Raw genomic sequence first — 16,136 nt, forward strand, 5'->3', positions numbered from 1 at the left:
TCACCAATGAGGCAAGACCGGCTGACCATGAGCCCTAAGAGTTGCCTTGTTCCTACCACCCCAACCAGGATGACAGGTGCAACTGTGACCTGTATTTTTAAATTATGGGTCAGATCTCCTTGCTTGCATGGCAAGCCATATCCCCAGTGCCCTGATGCTGGCTTTTTTAAAATAAATGAACCATTTAGCACATTTCGAATTCATATAAAAGTGAACTCATGATAATACAGGGCAGAGATGTCCATTAGGTTTTTTTCTGACATGATGAAAATATTTTATATCCATGTCGTCAAGCATGGCAGCCACTCACATGCAGGGACACTAGAGCGAGCAAAAACTAGAACAAGGAACAATTTTAAGATGACCCGGTTAAGTTTGAAGTTTTGGCAAGCAAGCAATTTTTTTTCATGCGCATATACCCCCTTACAACTCAGTAAACACTATTATTGTTGCTCTCCTAGAAAATGATCTCAATTCCTTTCTTTGGGGCATGGAAAGGACTCCGGTTGTCAAGTGGGAAGGGCAGCAGAGCAGAGGCCTTTGCACTGCTAAGGGAAACTGAAAACCAGAGTCTTCCAACATGGAATAGGATGGGTAGTGTTTTCTTCTAACTCTGTCAGCTCCCGCTATTTCATTGCCAAAGCCACAGCTAGAGGCCACATCTCTAGCTCTTCTCTTCCTCAGCATTAGACAGAGTTGGTGCAGTGAGAGCTGTTTCTGTCAGGTAGGTCGGCCGCAGTAACCACACAAGGATCTCAGAGAATCAGACAGTCTCCATGAGAACAGCCCCGACTGACAGGGCGCACCCGGAGCCAGTCCAGCTGACCTGGCGCACCCTGAGCGAGTCCAAATGACCTGGCACACCCTGAGCCAGTCTGACTGACCTGGCGCACCCTGAACAAGTCCGACTGACCCGCACACCCTGAGCCAGTCTGACTGACCGGGCATACCCTGAGAGAGTTTATGGTACTTAAAACATTTTGGTATCTCTGTTTAATTTCTTTAAAGTATAGTATTGAGGTGATTATCTTGGCAGAGAGAGATGGTGTACACATCATTTAACCAAAGTGAATCTGAGGGACGGTCTCTTCATAGTTAGCATTAAGACAATCAGCCAGGGGCATCTGGCCCTCAGAAAACCAGCAAAATAGGCTGCTGTCCCCATAAAATCTGGAAAAGGACCACACGAGGAAGAGGAGGAGAGGGTGCATGCCACGTGGTCTCAGAATCCAGACAGGACTGCCAATCTGCACTCCGCCTCTCTCCATCCCTCGTGTTCTGATTTGCCCGTTCTGCCCTACCCCGCGCTCTGAAAACAGAGACAAAGTGAAGGAAACTAGGCAGGTTGTCTCTCCGGAGGCGGAGCAGACCCACCGAGGGTAAGGAAAACATCTGAGCAGCAGACAGAACTCAGGCCTGAGCGCCACTCAGGGCCGTTGACAGCATCATCATTCAACAACTCAAGTCACACGTCCGTGTACATTTTGGAAATCACAGGCTAGCTTCTTATTCTCCCGGTGTATGAGTTCTCAATGTTGGGTCAGCCTGGAAAAATTTTATGCAAAATTAAGTCAGTCTTACAAGGTCTCCTCAGTTATGTACATATAAGGAAAGCTGAATATTGGAGTCAAATTATTTATATGGAACACAGACAAGAATTTTGTCCTAAAGTTGTAGTGTGTGTGATATGAGCATTAACCACACGGAAAGGAATTATTTTCACATGTTCCCACATATCAAGATAACAACAGTCCTCTGTCTGATGTCTCAGGCTCATGTGCACAAGCTCTCTCTAGTCAGAGGAACCAGATGGTTGAAATGAAGATAATCCTCACAGTAATTGGTGGTTTCTTATACGATCTTATTGAGGGATAAGGGAATATCTAATTTGTTTATGACGGTTGGTGTTACTCTATACTGCCATCTTTCTCTGCCGGTCGCAAAGGGGTATTTCTAAAAATTAATATGGCTTTTCAGATATCCGGGGGAACAAGGAAGAGGTCATGCATCCTGCTCGTCAACCTTTTAAAAACCTGAGCTAGTTCAAGAAATTTACTCTGGAAACAGGGCAGTTCCTCCGGCTTCATCTGTTCTGCTCTTCTCTTGCCAGGTTTCCCTTTAGGAATCATTGTCCCAAGTAGTCCCAAACATGGCCCCTCGGATGCACAAACTTAGTGCTGATTTATTTAGAATCTGATGACTGGGCCCCAAGTGCTAAGGCCGGGGTACAAGCTCCCCAGCCATTTGCTCCTCTCCTGTGCATTCCGTTTATTCATCAAAATGGTTATAACCACGACATCGATGGTGTGGAGATGGGGGGGGGGGGCGTTCTAGTCTTCTTACATACTCTTAGCACATGGTACTCCATTAATAACTGTCAGCTATGATTGCTATTAAAGATTATCATCCGCTCACCCTACTTGGATCTGAACAGAAAGGAATCTGCAAGCTTAAATTGCATGCATCAGGCAGAAAGAGTTTTCTGAGGTTGGTGGAGTCGTAGACAGTGAAGTCTCAGACTTCACTGAATGTGAATGGAATGAGTCAGGGATTAGAATAGATTATATACTCTGCCCAATGAGACCAGAAGAGAGAAATTAAAACCTGGGGTCTTTCTTAAGGCAGTGCTCACCCCGTGACTTGGCCTCCATGCCCACCCCATGCCTTGGCCACATCACCAGAGCCCTCCCTCTCAGGGCATCTTGCAGCCCGCCCAGTATTTAGTGACGCTGTGGTCCAAATGCTACAGACAACCTCGTGAGAAATTAGAAGGCGCAGGTCTACGTATTACACATTCCCAGCCCTGAGTTTTGTGATATTCTATCTGTGGCCCAGAGCTGGGTGTGATGGAAGCATGATACCATCAATATCGACAAATTCTGCAAAGCAGCCCCTGCCCCCTCTGCCTTATTTGGGGAAGAGGCAGTTGTGAAGCCCCCATTCCCCCACTGGCTTAGACATTGATCCTTGTCTGCTAGTACAAAAGTGAGATATTAGGTATTAAATTGAACCAATATTGTCAGAGAGCTACGCTGGGTGGGTGATTTCAGGGCAGCGAAATACAAAGGATGGGAAATTGATTTCAGCCCCTAATGAGTTCTAACGAGCAGCCACCCCAGAATGCTGATCTCCTGGTGTCAATTGATTCTGTAGAAAGGGTTGTGTAGATGAGTGGGGGAGACACGGATGGAAACCTATATTTTCTTTCCTCCTCTTTCTTGCCCTCCCTTCCTCCTTCCCTTTCCTTCCTCCTCCTTCTTCCCTCACCTCTCCTGCTCCCCATCTCGCAACAAAGTAGAAGACATCAAGAAAAGACAAGTTAAGCTGGGAATGGCTGCAGATGGAGTCTCCAACAATCGTTACTTCTTACTTAGATCCACCTGCCTCTGCCTCCCAAGTGCTGGGATCAAAGGTATGAGCCATTCCTGCCTGATGGACCAATTACTTGAAAGGCACAAACTCCCCAAACTCACAGAAGAATAGATGGTCTGAGCTGACCTCTGTTTATTAAAGAAAATAAAAGCAGAGAAAACACATTCTATCCCATCCTATGAGGACAGTGTCATCCTGGGGTTAAAATCAGATACAGATATTCTAGGGGAGGAAAACAGCAGACCAGTATCTCAGATGAAAATATATGCAACACTACTCACAAAATATCCCCAAATCAAACCCAGTGATGTAACGTTAATTGAGATTTATTCTAAGTGTTCAAGGATGGCTCAACACTTGAATACATTATTGCAGTCTACCTTACAAACAGGCTAATAAAAAAATCATGCTGTGTCCATGGCAGAAAAGATGGTCAACAGATCCAATTTAGTATCTATTTCCTGTAAGACACCAATACAGAAATAACAGAGATTAATTTCCTCAAATTAAGAACATCCATCAGCTTTTATTACTGGATTACTTAAAGGGGAGAAATTAAAGTTTCCTCTAAATTCAACAACACAAGAATGTTGTCAGGCTGATCCTGTTGAGACTCATATTGGAGTCCCAGGACAAGTTTTACAAGTTTGGGGGAAAAGAATTAAGTCTCCTTTGATCACTATGAAGCCGTATAAGGCCCCACGGCCACAAGCACAACAATATGTACCTCTTGATTTCCTGGAATGACTCAACCGCTCTAGCAAAGTTGTAGGATTTAAATTTATTACTGAGAAATCCATTGTGGGCTGAAGAGATCACTCAGCAGTTGAGTGTGTTATTCTTTCGGTTCCGGGGGCTCCAACTCCCCCTTCTGGCCTCTGTAGTTACCTGTGCTCACATTCATGCTCATGCATAGGTAACTAAAAAAATATTGAAAAGAAACTTAAAAAGTCAGAGATAGGGCTTCTCTGTGTAACAGTTCTGGTTATCCTGGAACTGAGATCCAGAGAGTCATTTATCATTGTTTTAAAGGAGTCACCTTTAAATAACTAGAATTTGAAAATTAAGACATGGTACTAATCACTTTAATCCTCTAAAGTAAAATCTGTAGCTAAAATTGACTAACTATTAACAGAAGTTTTATGGAGAAACTATAGAATTGACGAGAGCAGTGAATGAGAGCTGATTGAGTGGGAAGTTATCATGCTATATGTGGAGGACACTGTGAAGATTCCAGTTCTTCCCAGTAGATCGACAGAGTATATTTGGCCAAACCCAACATTCTAGCAAATTACTTCGTAGATACAAAAATGTAAGTTCTCAGATTTATGTAGAAGGAAACAAAAGCCCTTTAAGAGCCAGCACAGTATTGAGAGAGGTGAACAAAGGTGGATGATTGGTATTCCTCAACCCCAATATCCACAACACGCACGTAGCAAAGTGGACAGTGTGATAGCAGCAAAAGGGTCTAGATACAATGATCAATGACACAGGACAGAGGGCTCAGAAATATGCACACACATGTAGTCAGCTGGTGTTTAACAACAGACCAAAGCCAAGTCAATAGAAGGTTTTCAACCCGTAATGCTGGTGCAATTAGACACAACAAACCATAAGTCAGTCTAGGCACAGGCCTCTCAGCTTTCCTAAAAATGAAGTCTAAGTAGATCAAAGAACTATGTATAAAACACACAACAAGACTTCTTTCTACAGGACAACATGGGAGCAAATATCTAGGAGACCTTAGATTTGGTGATAAAAGAAGGAACAATTAACAAGTTGAACTTAGTTAGTGTTAACTTCTCTACTATATACTGCTACCTCCCCAGCACCACCCTTACCTTCATGCTACGATGCTTCCTACCATGACAAGACTAAACCTCTGACACTGTAAGCCAGCCCCAATTAAATGGTTTTCTTTTTAAGAGTGGCTGTGGTCATGGTGACTCGTCACAGCAATAGAAACCCCAAATGAAGGCAGGAGCTAAGTGGTACTTAGTGCTGTACGCTTTTTTGGACTCCCCATACATTGGCCAGCTGCCTCAAACCTCTGTAACTTCCCCACCATGATGGACTATATCCTCAAAACAAATTTTTCCTTCTTTGAGTTGCTTTGGTCTTATATTTTGTTCCAACAATAAGACAAGTAGCCAACAAACAGCTTTATTCATAACTGCCCAAACTTGGAATCAACGAAGATGTCCACTGGCCAAAGAAAAAATAAACAGTGGTACAGGCACGCAGCAGTAATGTGTTCAGTGAGAAAAAGAAATGAGGAATTGAAGTACAAAGAGACATGGAGAAACATTATGCCTGTGGTCCTGGGGGTAAAGTCAGGGCCCTGCACAGGCCAGGCAGGTGCTCTACCACTAGGCAATATCCCCAGTTCCATGGAAGAGCTTCAAATTACATTTCTAAATGAAAGAACTCAACTAAAAGCCTCTATCCTGTGTGAGCCCAAGGAAGCTGTGGAAAAGGCAAAACTACAAAGCAAATGAAAAGATCAGTATTTTTCCAGGGGTTCAGAGGAAGAAAGGCTGGGAAAAAAATAGGCAAAGACAGGAGATTTTAAGCTTGGTAACGCTGCTCTGTATATGATAAAAAACATTGAAGTGATGGAAATGTGACATTATGCATCTATGATTTTAAGAACTGTGTGATATAAAGATTGACATCTAATGTAAACACCAGATTTTACTTCATATTCTATATCATGTTGGTTCATTAGCTTAAAGAAATGCGCTATACAACTACAAGATGTTACTCACAGGGGAAGCAAGGCACAGGAAGATGCTACACGGGAACATGATGTTATTTGTTCATTTTCCCAGTAAATAGAAAAGTATTCTAAAAAAACCCCACAAAGCTTATTGATGTTTTCCAAAGAAAGGTGTCTACCTCCTAAGTGATAAATGAGGTTTGGAGCTCCAACAGTTAAGTATGGTGGTGAAAATCTCTGTGGAGCGGTTATGAGAGAAATGGGAGGCCATTGAGGAACATCATGTAGGACCGGAGCGCGAAGGTAGAACTAGTTTTCCTAGCCTAGGTATACTCTTGGGGATTCAAGAAGCTAGACGGAGGTCTTTCACAGAGCAGTGGTAGCTTATTTGGGTTGGAAATTGGGTTTTATACGATAGTGTGGCTGGAGAGGTGTGAACAGACACCTCACTTCAGATAAGACAGTGACAATCAAAGTCAGGATACCACTAAAATCCCACCTGATGAACCAGGGGGTTTCACTGGGTTGCATACAGACAGAAGCAGACATGGCGGAGAGTTCTATCACAAAGCGCCAAGTCCAGAAGAGGGGCTACGTCTCCCAGGTTACTTAGCTGGTGCGTCTTGAAGACAGTTCCCCTAGTCTGGCTACTCCAGGAAGTTTCCCTTGGCTCAGAGTGTCTCTTCCCAGTCTTTACTGCTTATATAAGCTGGAGGGGACGTCTACTGCATCTGGTAGGTTTCAGAGACTTCCTGAAGCCTCTGTGTTGTTTACTTCCTGAGTTTTCAAGACCCACCCTAAGTCTTTAAGGATTTAACAAAATGTATCAATTCAGAAAGCCATCCTAAAACAAAATAGTGTTAATTAAGTTTAGGAGAGGAAGACTCGTTTTAATCTTTTCCCTTGCAGTGTGAGTGGAACGGCAATAGATTATGCACTTTATGATTGAATATTTAAAAATAGAAATCTTTCACTTATTTCAGGGTCTCTCAACCTTCCTAACGCTCTGACCCTTTGACACACTCCTCATGTTGTGGTGACCCCCGCCATAAAATTATTTACATTGCTACTTCTTTCACAGCTGTAACTTTTCTACTATTATGAATCATATTGTAAATATCTGATATGCAGGATATTTGATATTTGACCCCTAGGAAAGGCTCACTTAGCTCTCCAAAAGGGTTGTGACCCACAGGTTGAGAACTGCAGGCTTATTCAATAGTTTATTGAGTATCGACTATGATATGCCAGTCTTAGTGTGGGGTTAGGGGATTCAGCGTGAAAAAAAAAATGTACTGGTCTTTTCCAGTCCTCATTCTCAAGGAGTCAGGCAAACATACAAGGAGAGCTTTAGGGAGCGTATTTGGTAATTTCCTTCTAATAAAGCTGTACTATGAGATGCAGTGGGTCCCCTCCCCCCTCCCCCACAGCTACCCCGCGGTCACGTGCTGCGCTCTTCCGAGCGCCATAGTGAGCAGATGTCCAGCATCTTCCTCCACGCAGAGAAGAATTACGTGCTTGAGTTGTCACTGAATCCACTTTCCGTGTGAAGAAGACACATTGCTTGTTGTTTGGAACACTGGATGGCAGTAAGGAAAATAATATGAACTACGCAAAACAACCGCACGGCGCTGGGCTTATACTCCCGAGAAGGAAAAGATGAAAGAAGTTCCCGATTCAGGATCAAAACCGGCCACCCTGATGTATGCTATTACCAATCAGCATTCATGTTTACCTGATGTTTTCCTTCTTTGACTGGCCGTTTTGAAGCAGCATTTCAGCAAGCTGTAATACTCGGCCGTGTTTTTATCGCTGAGATTGGCATGTAGGCCATTTTATCAAGCAACTCCAGAAAGTCTTTTTTTGTTTGTTTCAAGCACGTTTCAAAGTTGATCTTTCTTAAAAGGCAGGGCAAATGAAAGACCTGTACCCAGACCATACTGAAGTAGATGTCTTCTTAACAAACAAACGTGTTCTTTTTGACGAACCCCTTTAAAATGAGACCAGGGCCTCCCGAGCGGCATGCTTATACTAATACAGATGAACACGACTGTCTGCTTCACAGGGACGTTTCCATTCTGTGAAGGGAAATAAGGAATTTGGAGACCCAAGTAGTGCTTTTGACCGTCGTAGATAATCTGCTAAAAAAAAAAAACAAAAAAAAAAAACAGATTCTCGAGAGGCAGGAAGATTTAATCGGAATTAAAGCTGTAATTAATGGCGGCAGTCTCCTCATTTTTCTCACCTGACAAAACAAGCCCCAGGCAGAGTAAGTGACGCTGATGACAGGTTCCACATGGTGCCTGAGTCACTAGAGGCTTTTGTCTGTCCCCAGGTCAGCGCTAGGACAGAACGGACAGAGCGTCTGGGAGGTGACTCAGCTAAGGGTCAGATTGTCCTTCCTCGAATCCTGGTGATGCCCAGTAATCCTCCGAGTTCTGACGTCCTCTGCCCGTCGACCCCTTCATGCGCGAAGTCCGGAGTTCGCAGTCAGGTGTGGTACAGAGCACCGAGCAACCGCCACGGGCTCCGAACAGGCCCTCATGCAACGGCACGACTTTATTTATTTATTTGTTTGTTTGTTTTTGTGGTTTTTTGAGACAGGATTTCTCTGTAGCTTTGGAGCCTGTCCTGGAACTAGCTCTGTAGACCAGACTGGCCTCGAACTCACAGAGATCCGCCTGCCTCTGCCTCCCGAGTGCTGGGATTAAAGGTGTGTGCCACCACGCCCCACTGAGCCCCTGTTGTTTTGGCAAGTCCTTCTTACTTAACGAGTGTCTCATGAGGTCTGAGTAGCGACCGGCATGACATTTCTGTGGGGCAGAGCTTCGTAGACCTAAATTTGGCCCAGTTGTTGGATCAGAAGAGAAATGGAAATGTAATTTTTTTATTGTACAGCTGTGCATTTGTGGGGAATGTCATTTGAGCCCTTTGATCACATGGGAAAATAGTAGTTTAATATTAGTAGCCAGCCTGAAGCCAAATTCAACTCTCTGAGTACCTTTAAGTATATGTAAATTATTGCATTACTTAAAAAAAAAAAATCACTCCTGACTGGCTCACCAAGAGTTTAAAAGTGAAATACTCCAAATCAATGGGAAAAATGAACATCTCAAACTTTTGCAATCATTTTCAAGAATTCTTCATATTTTTTTTGAAATTTACTTATTTTTATTTTATGCTTTTAGTGTTTTGTCTGTCTGTACGTCTGTACACCAAATGCCTACAGTGCCTATGGAGATTAGAAGAGGGTGTTGTGACCCCTGACATTTGAGTTACAGACAGTTGTGAGCCTCCCTGTGAGTGCTGGGAATTGAACCCTGGTCTTCTGGAAAAGCAGTCAGTTCTTTTAATCACTGGGGCCATCTCGCTATCTCCTAATTTTTGAAATTATTGCTGATAATCTCGGTATATGTAGGGTCATCAGCCATATCACAGAGCTCAAGGAGGACTGGGTAGGAACAAGAGCTATCCATCAAAACAGAGAACATCCACCTATCTTGCTAGTATTTACCCTTGCCCGAATGACACCACAGGTGGAACCATGGGGCACAGCATTCAAAAGTGTGAGGCTTTGATGTCAGAACCTGGGGTTCATGATCTGCTATTTTGGCAAGATACACCTTCAGATTTAATTTCTCCACTACAAAAAAAAAAATCAGTAGATAATTCCAAAGCTCAAATCAAGTATACGAGAGATTGGATGCAGGAGATAGTGGCTATCAAACAGAGGCTGTTACCATGGCCGTGAGAGTCACGACTGCAGATTCCAAGCGCTTGGTCCAGGGCAGAGGTAGCTGAAGTAGAAAAAAAGCGATTAACTCGTGAGGGGAGTGGGATGGACGTGACACAGACCGGGCATGAATCTGTGTCTTTGAACACTTTCCCTGTGTTTTCACTCTACTGTTCTATGTCATCTTATAATTACACTATTTCATAATCAGTCAAGACTATCCAAGACCACCTAATGAATAACCCTGCAACTAAAGTCAGCCCACAGCGGCAGATGGCTCTGCATTTTGCTATTCCGTTTTGGTAATATATGCGATGCATTCATGAGCTTGGCCCACTCAGGGAGCTGACGATCACAATGCAGACAAATTCCAGTTGATTGCCGAAGCTGGGCTTGGGTACTGACCCGCTGCCTCCCCTGTCTAGGGAGAGGGCCCTGTGCTAAGAAATAAAACAGCGGCCAGGAGCTAGGCTGCTCGAAAACTTACCCATTTCCAAGTGTCCTAATTTGCTTTCTATTGCTATTTTAGATGCCATGATCAAAGGCAACTTGGGAAGGAAAGGGTTTATTTCATCTTATAGCTTACAGTCCTTCATGAAGGAAGTTAGGGCAGGAACTCGAGGCAGGAGCCTGGAGGTGGGAACTGAAGTAGAGTTCTTGGAGGAGGGCTGCTTACTGGCTTGCTGCTTTTAGCTTGTTCACCAGACTTCTTATAGCGCCAAGGGCCACCAGTTTAGGGGGACACTGTTCACAATGAGCTGGGTCTTTCTACATCAATTATGAACCAAGGAAATGTCTCACAGACTTGTCTACTAGCCCGTATAACGGTTGACATTGTCTAGGAAGGGTCCCTCTTCCTAGACGAGCCTAGCTCGTGTCACGTTGACAAGAAACTAACGAGCTCACCAGGTCCGTTATCTTCCCATGGCTGAAGCAAGAGCGTTAAGAAGACATCCTTGGCATTCCCAGTGCCGAAGTCAGCAGGAGAGTGAGTGTTTGCCCGTAGTGTTCCCTCTAACCCAGTAAGGAATCTTTCCTCTACTCACCCTAGAGTCTGTGTCTGTCTACCTCTTGACTTTTGTAGGCATCTCTCCAATCCTGTCTAGTTGTGTGGTCTTCCCTCTGTCTGTGGAATCAGGGCCCATCCTAAAGACTTCACTTTACCCTTATTACTCTCTATGAAGCATTTATTTCCAAATAAGTTCACATTCTGGGAAATTTAGAATTAGGACTTCAACGTGTCTTTTTGTTGTTGTTCTAGGCATGGGAAAAGACACAATTCCATCCACAGGTCGCTGGTCTTTGGAATGTATAATTCCAAGGCTTGCTATACAGTTCTGGCAAATGAAGGAGGACCATGTCATCCAAAGAAACCTATGTGCCTTTCCCACTATGTGCTGAATATTTAAGCTTCTTAATCGCAAGTGGCATAGTGTTTTATATCTTTTATTGTTTAAAATATGACTCTGCAAAGAAAATATAAGGAGTTTTAATTCACAGTAAGTTTTGTGATCCTGTTGTGACATTCTTTCTGTCTCTAATACTGTGAGCCTTTCAACAAATCAAAGTGCCTAAGACCTTTGAGCGTGAGTTGAGCTTGTCTTCATGATGTAGCATTACTTGAGTTCCACTTTTAAAGGACGTACTCCATACAGGCAGCTAACTAACTCCCTTTGCCATTTTCTCCATGAGCAGAGATATGAAAGGTAAAAATATGACATAATCCACTATGAGGATTAGCTTCAGGTAATAGGACCGGAAGTTGACAGCAATCCCAATTCGAGGCTCAACACCTGCCTTGCATCACAGAGACACAAATTTATAGATGATAAATTGAATGGACTTTAATAACCTTCCAGGGAGAAAAGCTTATAACTCATTATTTTCTTGAACATTGAGAGCAAAAATAAAACGATCTTTCTAATTTTCTTTGTTATTTCAAAAGTTAGTGTTCTGACCCCGTGGTGGTGGTGCACGCCTTTAATCCCAGTGCTCAGGAGGCAGAGGCAGGTGGATCTCTGTGAGTTCGAGGCCAGCTGGGTCTACTAGAGCTAGTTCCTCACCGTTTCTAATGCTTTGCTTTTCAGCCTGGCGTAATGCATTGTTTTCAGACTTCTTATATAATTAGTTGAAGGCTCTAGAAACAAGATAGAGAAGAAAGAAAGTGTCTAACCAATATGCATTAGCTAAAAGCTAATTGGTCCGATTTATGTGTTGAAAACATCATTTGTGTTTTATATTGAAGCACACATTTAGGTGGTATGAAAATGGCCTAGCATATTCCATTCTTGTGTTTAGATACTGCCTACTCCTTGAGGGATTCTTCTGGACAGGCATTTGCATGCAATGACTGTATGACCACCTCTAGATTATGTATTTTGTCTAATAAAATTAACTGTCTCGCTCGCCCTTGGACAACCTCTGCATTCTTATCCTGCTTCTGCTGTGTCTGGTTTGCGACTGTGTCCCTGCCTTTCCCCTTCCCAGAATTCTCCTGTTCTTGTTGCCCTGCCTACACTTCCTGCCTGGCTACTGGCCAATCAGAGTTTTATTAAACGAATACAAGTGACAAATCTTTACAGTTTACAAATGCATTATCCCACAGCAGTAACCTGTCAAATTGCTAGCCCAGGGTTCCTGACTTATGGTCCATCCTCACACCTTCAACAGATCTCTCAGTGTGGTCCTGACTTGTTCTGGAAATTGTGTTATTTTGAGGCCACCAAGCTGTCACTGCTCTCATAGATGGTCCTCAGACATGGGCCTTGGCCAAAGCTCTAGGAGTTTAGTTTCAAACAGTGTAAATCCATTTTGACACTCTGGTTTAGAATACCACAGGCTGCATCTTTTCCACACTAAACCAGACACCTTATGACTGGAAATATCTCAGTAGCATTACGTTTGTGCTTTATGGAAGAAAAGTTATAGTTATTAGGGATTTCAGACCCACGAACACAGTCTCAGCTTCTCCTGTACAAACTACAACCAGAAGAATGACTCATTTATCTGAGCCCAGGCCCTGAGCTGGAGCTGGCCTCTGGGGGACAAAGTGGACCCTCTACCCACAGAATGCCCCATTTCTGGTGCCATCAGCAACAGGTACACAAGCCTGAGCTTTCTTGGTGCTTCAGTGACAGCCACGTGACATTGTTAGTAGTGATGTCCTGCCTGGTCGGGGTCACTTCCTCGTCTCCATCAGTTTGACTACGATTCCCCAACTTCCTGTTTGTGTTTGACCTTAAGGATTTGTAAGGATTTAGGGCAGTTTCCCTTCCCCTAGTATCCAATCCTTCTGTCAGGTCATTTATTTCTGACATGGTTTTGGTGAATCTCTCATAGTATAACATCTGCTCAAGGAAATTCTAGCTCATTTTCCAGTATCTTGAAATCTTACTTCTATGAGATGGGCATGTTTTTGTTGTTATTATTCTTTTATATAATTTAAACAATAGCTATAAGTGGAAAACAAACCATATTTACTGCTTTCAAATATGTAATTTATTGTATGTGTATAAATGTTTACCATGTGAGCTATGGATGGTTGTAAGTCTCTGTCTGGGTTCTGGGAACCCAGATCCTCTGCAGGAGCAACAAGCACACTTAGCCATTGAGCCATCTATCTCTCTTGCCCTCCCAATGCCTTTAAGTTTACATAGGTGATCAGAATTGATTGGCTGGTTATGTTGCTGGAGAATAACTAGGTCTCTTTGTAAAATGGGCACACCTCCCACTGACCATCATGATTACTGTGACAGATGAATTTTTACATGACCAGCTACAGGTGGATTAAACTCTAAGTCTTTCAAAGTTCGTGGCTTGCCCTGACTATTAAATTCAGGAAAGGTGAAGGGTATTCATTTCAGCCTCAGCCACAGCCACAGGCCTCACGTGTTGCCATGGTGATATTCTTCATAGTCTTGTCTGATGTTTGTTGCTGCTGTTTTATATCCATCATTTTCGTTTCACTTGTAAAGAAAAAATATATAGTTGGACCAGTGTACAAGTTGCTGCTGTAACTACATTCCCCAGGAAGTTCTTGAGATGCCAAGAGTTCCCGGAAAGAGTGGAAATGTTCTTCACGATCCCGTAGACTGGGGCCTTCCTAGGACTTTTAGCAGGGGCTTTGATGAGAAGAAGTATGTGCTTTGGGAAGTTGATTGACGGTTCTGTACAGAGGGTATTAGGAGGAATGAACGTCAGATATTAACAAACGAGGTTTTTCTGACCAAGCAAGAAGGGGCTAAAGGAAACTTTCTCATACCCAAATGAAGGAAACATGTTTTAAACTGTTCCCTTCTCTGAGTTAAGGTGGCAGACAAAGGTGTCTTAAACGTCTTCCTTTCAAGAATTGTCACGGTCAAGATGTCCAAGATACAGTCCGAACACACAAACATTTGTTCAGTTTCATTGCAGTTAATTTTGGTCTGGGGCTGACTACCAGACTTTGTGTAGAGAGACATCACCAAGATCCGAACCCGTGTTCTCAATCTTCAGTGTGTTCCCACCCGCCTCTGAAACTGCTTTATTACTTCTGCTGTTTGCGTTCGCTGAGTTCATCCTCTCACAAGCTTTGCTCAGCAAAGCCACAAGGCATTCGGTTTCTTGCCACGTAGGCCACCGCTCATTCTCCTTGGCTTCTGCTTGTCAGCAACTTTCATTGAGCAACATGGTAACGACAAGCCCCACCCCCTGCTCTCCTGGAGCATGGTATGAGGTTGTATGGTATGAGGTTGAGAAAGAAAATACAAATGTATCTATTTTAGTCCTGCCAAACATGTAGACTGTCTTATGAAAATAATTTAAAACAAAATAAAACAATATTAGACAGTTTTTGACACAGACCCCTGTACATTATTTATTTAGTGAACCTTCAAGTTTTGCTTTCAATTTTTCACTCTGGTTTCTGGAAGGATTCCCTGTCTTCCCTGGGAGCATACTACCTTTGGACTGGGATAATGAGAGAACAGGTAATCTCACTGCAAGACTGGACAGCGCCCTTTTCCATAGTCCGTGAGACCAAGCAGGTTGCTGGGGTGGCTGGAAACTCTCCTGCTCCTCGGCCATGCCGTTTTTGGAATATGGAGGGTGCAAAAGAGACGGAGCCTGATTGGCTGGCTTAGCTAGACGCACGCAGCGTCTTCCTCGCTGACATCCCAACAGCAAGCCTACGGAGCACCACGACTGTGCTAATCACTATCGGGTGGCTGCGTCGAGGCAGTTGGGCCAGTCAAAACTGCATCTGATGAATGAATAATTCGAGGGTCTCTTTGTGGAAGTGACGGGTTTTTAAATGGCCACCATATGGGGGCAGGCAGGTGGCTGGCAAGGGTTTCTGTCCTGCTTTTACTAGACAGGCTGCCCTGCAGCCGGCTGTCCATGGAGGGCACGGGCACCAAGGGATTCCTGAAGCTCTCGCCAGCCCGGGTCTTGACAGAGGAGGTGGCTCCTGCCTGAGCAGGTGGCAGGTGCTGGCCTGGACAGCGCCCTGAGCTCGCCTGCAGTGACTCTGTCAGCGCCTTTCAGAGCTAATGTGTCCTGACAACTACCTACCTGGGGTGTGTTAATGGCAGAGCGCCACTGCAAAATTGATGGTAGATTTGACACAGGAGAGTGGTTTCCCGTGTCACAGGAGGCAGAGCACCCTGGCTCTCTCTGGCAGCGAAGACAGAAGGTGAGGGCCAGGACCTGGGCAATTGGATAGATGTGAAAATCCAAATTCACAGGTGACTTGACCTCATCTTTGTCTGTGTCAAGGACGTTTTCCCTCTTTCTCAAAAGCATGAGCTTCGGCTGTTCTTTAAATAAAAAAAAAAAATGAACCAAAAGATTATCTTTGAACTGGATTCTCTATGCCATTAAGTGCCCAGAAGGCTCGCAAGGATGTGATGAGCTCATCACTGTGGGTCAAGAGGAGAAAACCCCACACTGCTCTTACCTGCTTGGGTTAGCATGAGTATTTTGCTTGGATTAATTATACAATTGACTGACTCTTAATCAGAGTTTCCTAGTCACCACCCTGTTTAATGTCCCTCCTCTGTACAGATCGGAACCCATTTTTGTCCCAAACCTCTGTCAGGATCATCTGGTTTATCCCAATTATTAATGTGGCCAGAGTTCTCTCGAGAGTGGAACCCATAGGTGGAGTATATAGAACAAAGGGATTTTATCAGACGGCCTTCGGTGATGGGCTGGGAAGTCCAACAAGGGCTGTCTGCACTCTGGTGAGGCTGAGAACCTGCTACCTGCTCACTTCACAAGGCTGGATGCCTCAGCGTTCCTGGGCTAGTGCTGATAACCCGGAGGACTCCTGCA

The 16,136-nt window shown here is 44.0% G+C and overlaps 1 protein-coding gene across 1 annotated transcript in view; it reads left to right on the forward strand.

Moving 5' to 3' along the window:
• Satb2 (SATB homeobox 2) overlaps positions 1 to 16,136 on the forward strand; it is a 213,463-nt gene that overhangs the window by 179,226 nt on the left and 18,101 nt on the right. The gene's annotated exons all lie outside the window — the stretch shown is intronic.

This window comes from Chionomys nivalis, chromosome 26 (genome assembly GCF_950005125.1).
Source record: "Chionomys nivalis chromosome 26, mChiNiv1.1, whole genome shotgun sequence".
Lineage (NCBI taxonomy): Eukaryota > Metazoa > Chordata > Mammalia > Rodentia > Cricetidae > Chionomys > Chionomys nivalis.